This window comes from Bufo gargarizans, chromosome 2 (assembly GCF_014858855.1).
Source record: "Bufo gargarizans isolate SCDJY-AF-19 chromosome 2, ASM1485885v1, whole genome shotgun sequence".
Taxonomy (NCBI): Eukaryota; Metazoa; Chordata; class Amphibia; order Anura; family Bufonidae; genus Bufo; species Bufo gargarizans.
This window is the reverse complement of record NC_058081.1, coordinates 91428652-91438639: the sequence shown is the minus strand read 5'-3', so window position 1 is coordinate 91438639 and position 9988 is coordinate 91428652.

The following is a 9988-nucleotide window of genomic DNA, read 5'->3' as shown; positions in this document are numbered from 1 at the left end:
TTTTCATCACTGCCATAGCCACTAGTTATACGTCACAGCAAGATTATTACACTTCTAAACAGTAGAAAGTAGAAAAGTAAAAGTAGATGGACAGTATTGTATTATGGCTGAATAGAAAGAGTAGGACCTTTCTTCACGAGGGGTCACTTTTCAAGAGGGTTTATAAATGTGTATGTATCTGCTTTTGTACTCTGAATGTATTTGTGAGAATTATTCTCTGTGTCCTTATCTCCCCATCTCTCCATGTGTAAATCCTCTCTATAGATATACTAATATTGTGAGTATGTTGATGGCTTATGCGGGGTTAACATTGAGCTTTATGAACTAGACATCATTTTTCTTTGACTATTATGGTCCTAAATAACTTATACACTTTGGGTAAGGCCATACTTTGGGCCAAACCAGAAGTCCCTAGACATAAAAGGGTTGTATGAGATCATAAAAACATGGCTAGTTTCTTCCAGAAAAGTTGCAGTATGGACAAGAATGAACTGCTTCTGGAAGAAAGTAACCATGTTTTTCTAATCTCATACAACCCCTTTAAGACATCATGGACTAGTGAAGTTGCTAACAAAGCCTCGTTCCTTGTAAATTGTATTCTCAGGACTTTACGTAACTGCCTCCACTGTAGTTAACAGGGTCATGCATCAGGAATTTTCTTTCCTGTATCGCCTGAGATTCAAAGTGTTGTGCAGCCCAGTTATTAAAAGGGTCCCTTGGGGATCTTTTCTACAGACGCCACAGCGTTGTCGGACCCACAGTGGTAATCCTACGTACCTAATCCCTGTTGCTGGGTTCTGGCAGCAGGTCCAGAGTCTTCTCGCGTCAACTTCCAGTTTGAAGCCAGGTTATGTGACCACTGCAGCCAATTACTGGCCACATTGGTCACATGTCACCCAAGCAGCACGTCACTGCTGTGGCCAGTCATTGGCTGTGACCCAGCGTCAAACCGGATGATCATGGGGGGAGACCGGGGTATCTACAGAGCCAGAGGGGCAGTGATGAAGCTGGTACCCAGCAGTGGGGATCAAGTAAGTACGATTACCACCACAAGTCACTCTTTGAGATCTGTAGAAAACGTTTAGAAAGGTGAACAACCCTTTTAAGATGACAATACTAAAATACAGAATATAATCTCCAGTACATGAGCCCTGTGGGATAACTGTAGAATGAATGAGAGGCAAGTCTAATATGGAATTAGCCATGTGTACAGGTTACTGTGGTAGTCGATGAATCTTTGCATGAAGATCTGAGTTTTGATGTGGAAGACAATAATAAAAGATAACAGTAACACCATGGCAGTGTTTTGAGGGTTTTATTTCTGTCTAATTTTTTATTTCTGCACTGTTATGGATAAAGACTATCCTACCAAGATCTGCTCCATCCATGTTAACAAAGTCTATCTACTGACCATATACTGATGGTTATGGTTGATAAACTTACCATCAGGGATGTAGCTAAAGGTGGTGGAAAGGTAGCAGTGATACCTGAGCTATGATGCCTAAGGGCAACCAAAGCCCCCTTGAAACTTGAGAAGATGACACTATTATAAATGGCACATGGTAGTGGGGGCCTTGTTACAGATTTTAGGGGCCAGGAGCGTTTAGAGAGCTTAGATGCACTGCGCAATAAAATACTGTATACCTATATCTAAGGATAATTCAGATGACCGGATCTCCATACTTCTCAACTAGATAAACATAGGGCTCATGCACGCAAACATATTTTTTCTCCGTGTCCATTCAGTTTATTTATTTTTGCGGACCCTTTGCAGAAGCATCTACTTCAATGGGGCCGCAAAAACAAACAAAAAACAGAAATGACTTCATGTGCATTCTGTTTCTGTATGTCCGCATGGCCCATTCCACAAAAAAAATAATCGAACATGTCCTATTATTGTCCGCATTTAAGACAAGGATAGGACTGTTCTATTAGGGGCCAGCTGTTCCTTTCTGCAAAATACGAAATGCGCATTGTCGGTATCCGTGTTTTGCGGATACGTAATCTGCGGACTACAAAACAACAATGATTATGTGCATGAGCCCATACTCTGTGGCTGAATACTACACTTGGCATGTTGTGTATATCAGTTTGCCGTCTGCACATTTGCCCCCCATCTTCGATGGTACATTATGCAATGTCCAGGTAAGGACAGATCTGGCACATATTTTACTCTGCTGTATTTGTATTTGTTACATGCGGATTTTGATGCAGATTTCACCGTAACTGACGATGCGGAATTGAAAAATTGAAAGAGCAAGCTCTGTGTAGATTTTTTTCCCTCAACATGTGGATGGCGGGTTTTGAAAACCCCTTCCACATGTTTGGTGCTGTTATTGATTTTCATTGTGGGATCCACACAAAAAAACTGGATGAAAAAAGAACACCAACGTAATTAAAGGCTGGTTTCAAATGGCAGTATTACGACAGCATCATACTGTCCACATTGTGGCTGGAACACCCAGACCTCCTATAGGTCTATTGTCCTGAACTACGATGAGCAATGCATGGTGGAACCGGCCATAACCATCTCGGTAAATACTAGCCCACAAAAATCAATTAACTATCCTCATGAATTATTAATATTTCTTCTTGAAATGTGTAGAGGCACTCAGAGAAATACATTACCTACAAAGGCAGGCACATTCACTGAGGTTCAATTAGGCAGGTGGAGGAAATAGAAATGTAAATTTTTCAGCAATTGGATCAAAATAATAGAACTAGATAAAGATAAATAAGAATGATATCCTCCAGATTCACAGGCCAGACAGGGTCAAAAGCAGAAGGACCCCTTCCATCTTTAGAGGATCAGCCAGGCTCTCAGAGGGCCAAGATAATTAGATTTCAGACCCAAGACATAGGCCTCATGCACACGACCGTTGTGTACATCCGTGTCCTATTTTTTTCTCGGATAACGGTTCTCAGACCCATTCAAGTCAATGGATCCGTGAAAAAACGCGGATGCACCTTTTAAGCCTTCCGTGTGTCATCCACGTCCGTTTTTTTTATGCGGATTTGTTGCTTGGAAACCTGTCTCCAAGTCCTTTGGGCAATAAAAAAAAAAAAGACAGGAAGTTGAAAGTAGTCGATTGGCAAGCCTTGTTTGTGAGGTGATTTGCCACAGACATATTTTTCATCTGTCTGATTTTGACAAGATCACTGTGCCACTTCAAAATGCCCAAATGGAATGTGGACAAACTTATTTCTTTGGTCCAAGAAAGGCCCGAGCTATGGGACACACGGTCCCCTGCGTATCAGGACCATGTGCGGAAGGAGATTTCTTGGGAGAAAGTGGCCCGTCGCCTCAAGCCACGCGACTGGGAGAAAGCGGATAACCAAGGTCGTGCAGAACTAGGTACGTGCAACCAATGTCACTTTGGGGTTTGGTCTTTGTGTTGTCCCTTATGATATAGGAAAGTACTTCAGTGACTTCACAATCATGTCCCTTTGGAGGCAAGGCTTAATTGTGTATTGCAGGGATGCTCAACATGTGGCCCTCCAGCTGTTGTTAAACAACAACTCCCACCATGACCTGCTGTACCTGAAGGCCTGCTGGGAGTTGTCCTTTTGCAACAGCTGAAGGGACGCACGTTGAGCATCCCTGCTCTAGTGGTATGTACATGTAGGGGCCTAGCTGAAGAGGAAGCAGGTGAAGCAGCTACATTTTGTCCATGAGCCTGAAATGGCCTATCCAGGAGGAGAAGGTGGAGGATTAAAATAAAAAATGTAAAGGTCCGCTGGAATAGCTGAAGGGACCAGTTCCAGAGGGAGCTGAACGAAAAGGGCCGCAGTGGAGAAGGGTCTTCTAAAAAAAAAGGCCATACATTTACACTCAGCAACTCAGCTTTCTTCGTCCGGTGATGGAGTTGAGGCCGTAAGTCTTCTTTATTTAGTAATCAATGCATTTTTACTGAATATATGTCATTACACACCATGCAAATATATATGTATTATACCTTTACTCCAAGTGAGTGATGCTATTTATGAAGTTGCTGGAGTATTTCAGACTTATTGGTGGTGCTTTTAGACAGGATGGCCTGAGCCACCAATGTATCCTCAAAATTTGACGGAAATCTCACTCCTACTTTTTGGAAACTCCTTTTTTGAGTAAAATTAAAAAATGATGCATGCACATTATTGGTATTTTTTGTTAGGAACTTTTTCAAAGCTATTTACTTAGCTCTTCAACTGTGGCCATATTGATAGGATATGCGGCAATTGTCTTTCCGCTACACGTCTGTCCGCTGGGAGTTGCATATAAATTTCAAGCATACCCATGATAGAGAAGGAGGACACATTTCTCTTGCGCAAAATCCCTCTATTATTTCCAGTAGGGATGCCTAAATTAGCTGTGTGCATGTTCCGCGAATAACATCTGACCCGTATAATTTTACAATCTCTCAAAAATTAAGGAATAATAAGGGAATGTCATCACACCCTTGGAACTCAAACCAGGGGTTCTCTCCCAGCATTATTCTTGTTTTTCGAACAATATAAGTCCATCCTGGCCCGTGTGGATGAAGATTAAATGTCGTCAGGCACATCCATACTGCGGCACTCAGGCAGCGTTAAAACTACAACTCCCAGCATGTCTGGAGTGTTTCCAGCTATTAGGACATGCTTGGAGTGACATTTTAGCAAAATATAGGGGCACATTGTTTGAGTAGGGCTGGTCTAGAAGGTCAGAATATCTTCAGTTGGCGAACTTCAAACCTGCAAGTTTTTAATCAGGCTACCAACCAACACCCCTTATTTTTTGGGCTTAAAACTTATGCTATTGACACACTGTACATATCATAAAAACATAAATGGTTAATTTATGTGATGTGTCTTTTTTTAGAATTTGATGAATGTTTGGTTTCTTCTACCTTTTGTGATATATGTTGCATGGCCTTATATATACTAGCCATATTTATTCATAATAAATTTAATCGGATGTTGTATGTTTGATTTCCAAATTAAAAAAACATTAATCTACAAAATTTTGGGGATTTCTATCTACAGTACTGTGGACAATCTTGAGGACACCGAAGAATCCGATATGGGGGGGTGAAGAAACGCCTGCGATTTTTCTCACCTGAATCAAGCCCGCAACATTCTCCTGCTGTGGAAGCAACTGAACCACCCATGGCAACGAGTGCCGGGGAACCCGAAAGGCCCTAAACTTCGCAACAGCCCAGGAGGAGGAGGAATGTCCGTCAGTCTTCCTCTGAGCTAGCAACTCGGGAAATGATAGATGCCCGAGTTATCCAGTTCCTAGCTCAGAGGAGGACTGATGGACAAGAAGAACTCATGCTAAGGGGGCTTGCGCCAATGATGAGGCAGGTTCCCCAACCTAGCCATCAACAATGTGTTGCGTCCCTAGCACTGGTTCTAAAAATGTACTCGCTCCCATACCAGGGAGACATATTATTTGAGATCAATCAGTTGCTGCAAAAAATTTTGATGGCTTCAAATCAGCAGCCTACCTCCTTTCATCAGGCTCAACATCCAAGCCATGGTCCTCCTTCTGCGGGACCTACTTTCCAGGGGTCACAAGACCGAAACCCTCCCCTTGCCCAGTCCTTGAATGTGAGCATGTTTCCAGCTGGTACACCCTAACAAGCCCAGGTACGGCCGGGATCTTCGTACGCCCCTGGCTCTTTTACAAGAGACTTATTTGATTTGTAATTTTTTTTTTATTGGTTTGTCTGCAGGATTGTTTTGCATTTTTAATAATATTTAATTTTAATTAAAAAAAACAATAGATGTTTTATTGTTTTACAGTAAAAAATAAAAAAAATTCAAGTGACTTATGTTTTTACAATAATACAACACATTGGAACACTTCAACCAGTTTTAGTCACAACAGATAAACACCCAAAAAATGATGAAAACACACTTTATCAGGCTACAGAATTGTTTGTTTAAACAATTATTAAAGAGGTATTAGAAGGTTTTTGGTTTCTTATTTAAAAATCCAAATACATGATGTTATTAGTAGTCCAAAATAAGATTAATTATAAAAAAGAATATGGATTTTTAAATTTGGAATCCACAAACCTCAGCCCGCAAGCCTGCGTCAAGGGTCCTCAGTGTCTTGCGAGTCCCTACACTCAACTACCACAGTTAATTTTTAGAAACTATCTACAAAATTAAAAAAACTAATGAGGCCAGAAGATTTCAAAAACTGCCACGAATAGCGTCCCTCTGCCATGGCAAGGACCCCTCGGGGCTAGAAAAGTAGTCTGCATAGAGTTCCCGAACTGCAAGTCCAGCAGTCCCAGGTCGCCTATGCAGGGTCCTATCCAAACCCAATTCTGATGACGTAGGAAGATCATCCATGTCACCAGAAGAGGAAGCCTCGTGAATCCTGGTGAAGTTGTGTAGAACAACACAAGCTTTAATCACCAGGGTAGCATTCTCCGGATTCATCTGTATGGATGACAAAAACACCCTCCACTTGCTAGAGAGTATCCTGAAAGCACACTCAACCGACGGGCACGAGTCAACCGGTAGTTGAAAATACGCCTCCTGACATCCAAACCACGCTTTGGGAAGGGCCGCATAACATGGGGAGTTAATGCAAACCCTTCATCCGCCACGATGACAAATGGAGCCGGCGGACCAGCAGATCCGGGCAGTCTTCTGGCCTCGGGCAGGGCAAGCTGGTTGGCACGAAGCCGCTCACCTATTCTAGAAGCACTAAAGATGCGAGCATCCGCAGTGCTTCCATAGGCCCCAATATCAACCATTATAAACCGGTAGTTACTGTCAGCAACAGCCATCAGCACTACCGAAAAATACTGTTTATAATTGAAGAATCGGGACCCTGAGTGTGGCGGCTTCTTCACACGGATGTGCTTGCCATCCATTGCCCCGATGCAGTTTGGAAACTGCGCAGAAATTTGGAAGCCCTCAGCAATCCGAAACCAATCGTCCGCCTTGGGCTGTGGCATCACTGTCTCTTGGAGTTGCTTCCAGATGACATGGACAAGTGTGTCGTACAATCCGAGAAATCGTCGAGGTTCCTAAAAGAAACTCAAAATGCAGGGATGCAAATGAGTTTCCAGTGGCAAGGAATCTGTTGGCAAATGGAAATCAAAATTAAAACTCAGCACAAAATCAAAGTGAACATCAGATACATGAATCACGTATAATGTAGACAACAAATTAATTTAAACAACCTAGGTCAGTGGTGTCAAACCTATGGCACGGATGGCAGAGGCAGCACTCAAGGGCCTATCTGTGGCCACACGCTCCGTCGAAAAAATCAAAGGAAAATACCAATATAATAACTTAGACTTTTCATACCATTCATCAGCACAGGGCACACTATGAACAGGACAGGCAGCACTGAATGTAGACAGTCTATTATAGTTAAGTGTAAAAATACATGGAAGATAAACTAATTTTGAATATAGCATTTGGTAAAACTTCCCTTGTTGCCATTTATTCAAAAATAGGTTGGTTGTGGGATCACACTATGTAAACGGCTCGCCATCACTACCTTATGGCCTTTGTTGACTAAACCAAACCCCCCAAAAAATTAAAATACGGTCAAACACTAACAGCTATTGGGGTGAGGCCAGTATTAACACAACTAAGTGCCAACAACTGTGTTGAGCCCCTTAGAAATGGAGAAAGTTAAGAGCCACTTCGGAAGTATGAGAACATTATGCATGATTAGTATGTTAGCTGAAAAACACAGGTGTTTTATGGAACAAAATCACACAAATTAGCATACAGACCGGTATATAGGCTTCAAACAGGGGGGTGCATGCAGAAAGGGATCCTGACTGAGGGTCCCAACTCTTCCAGACAATATAATAATACACAGCACTCGCCAGTAGTTATTAAAAAAAATTGAGTTATTGACTCATACAGGCAATGGAACAGACTGCTGTAACCTGGCTGACTGACTAAATAATTCACCATTATACACTAACTACTGGCGAGTGCATTGGATTATTGGAGTGTCTCTAAAACGTTACCTGAACACAAGTTAAAAATTTGCACAAAAGAAAAAACAACATTATATTTTGGGAAAAAAGGACAAAGAAAGGTCACTTCAGCAAACAATAGCACATGTCTCACAGCAGCCATTTTCTAGCACATGTTACTCCTGACAGTGCACATTACTGGTGAAACTTTAAATGTTCAATATTGGTTACCTCAACGTGACGATGAGCCTTTCCTTCGGAGTAATGCTGCGCCTCATATTGGTGTCCATAAAGGTAAGGACAGTACGTAGAGACGACAGCAAGCGATCAAAGGTACCCACTGACATCCGACAGAAGGAATAGAACTTCTCTGGATGCAGCCGCAGATCTTTGTAGAGGGTATGAAAGTGTCCTTTCCGGTAGCGCTGTGAAACAATCTTATGGACCCAAAATCGTCGCCTTCTACACGGTTCCTTGTCCAACAAAGGAGTGCGCTGTCCCCAACGCCGAGAAACGAGCCAATGCAGTAAGACCTCTTCCTCAGAATCCGACATGGTGATACAGCAAAGAGAAGCAGCCAAAATAACCTCTGTACTCTGGAAAGACTACAGAAAATGGCCACAAAACCAAACTCAGGTGCCCTTGATTTATACCAGTTTCTAGGGTGGAGTTAGTAAAAATTCATTTTTTTCACCATACCATGATTTCTGACGGTCCGCAAAAAAAACGGTCACGGAGACACACGGAAGCACAACGGAAGCAAAAACGGACACGGATCACGGAACAACGGAGGCCCGTTTTGCGGACCGAGAAAAAATACTGTCGTGTGCATGAGGCCATACACTGATACAACTGTTTTATTCTTGGTAGACATCTACAAATATCTACATTGATGACCACCACAGGGATGTTTCACCACAATATGTGTGATTTATCTGAAGAAAAGGAAATCTGGGACATCTTGCTATGTGTCAGTACTGAGATGAGAGACCTGAAGATGTCGCTCTGGTCCTCATATTTAAAAGGAATGGGTTACATAAAGAAGGACTTCTACTCCTTCCTGCTTCATCCACTTATGGCTTTGGCTCAAAAACTGCATCAAAAACAGCCACAAGAAGCTGTGTGTGACACCACCCTCGGGGCTCGTCCACACAATTTGTCTGCAAATTTAGCATGGATTCAATACCAAAAACAGCAGGACTGACATGCGGAAACTGCCTTCCATTGTTTATTTCTCAGTGTTGTTTCCGTGTGGACACATCTGGAAAGCAGGGTGGGTGTCTGCTTACAGTTTAGCCCCATTCAATGGGGCCAAATTGCAAGAAGGTTCGCTGCATTGAAAAAGTGAAGCAGAAACCAAAGGGTTTGTGCTTCAGACTTTGCGACAAAGGCAAAATCCACACATAGTTTCTATTTTAAAAAAAGCACCCAAAAACACCTGACCCGTGCTGCATTTTTTTAGGCATCTATTACAGGGGTTTTCGAATACTGGTGACCTATCCAGAGGATAGCTCATCAGTTTCGGATCATGGGGGTCCTGCACCCGGGACCCCCGCTGATCAGCTGTTTGAGAAGGCAGCAGTGCTTACAGTAGTGCCGCAGCCTTCTCGTAGCTTTGCCTAGGACATGTGAGCCAACGTTCATCGGTAACATGGCCTGGCGCAGCTCAGCCGCATTGAAGTGAAACCAAGCACCAACCATACAATGTACGCCAGTGCCTTCTCAAACAGCTGATCGGCAGACTTCCTGGGTGTGGGACCCCCACCGATCAGATACTAACGACTTATCCAGAGGACAGGTCAACAGTATAAATATCTCGGAAAACCTGTTTAAGTATTCTGGGCCAAACAGTACGTCTGAAAACATATTTTCGATTGGAGTTTTTTGCAAGCCTTGCATTTTTGTATAGGAAACTATGTACCTCCTGTAGTATCACATCCTCTGTAGAGCAGTATGGGGAAAATACATTGGTTAATAAAAGACCAGCAAAAACTACATTGTAAAATGGAAAGCACGTTGCCAATTGCATTTTTTAAAGCAGGGTAAAAAATAAAATAAAAAATAGA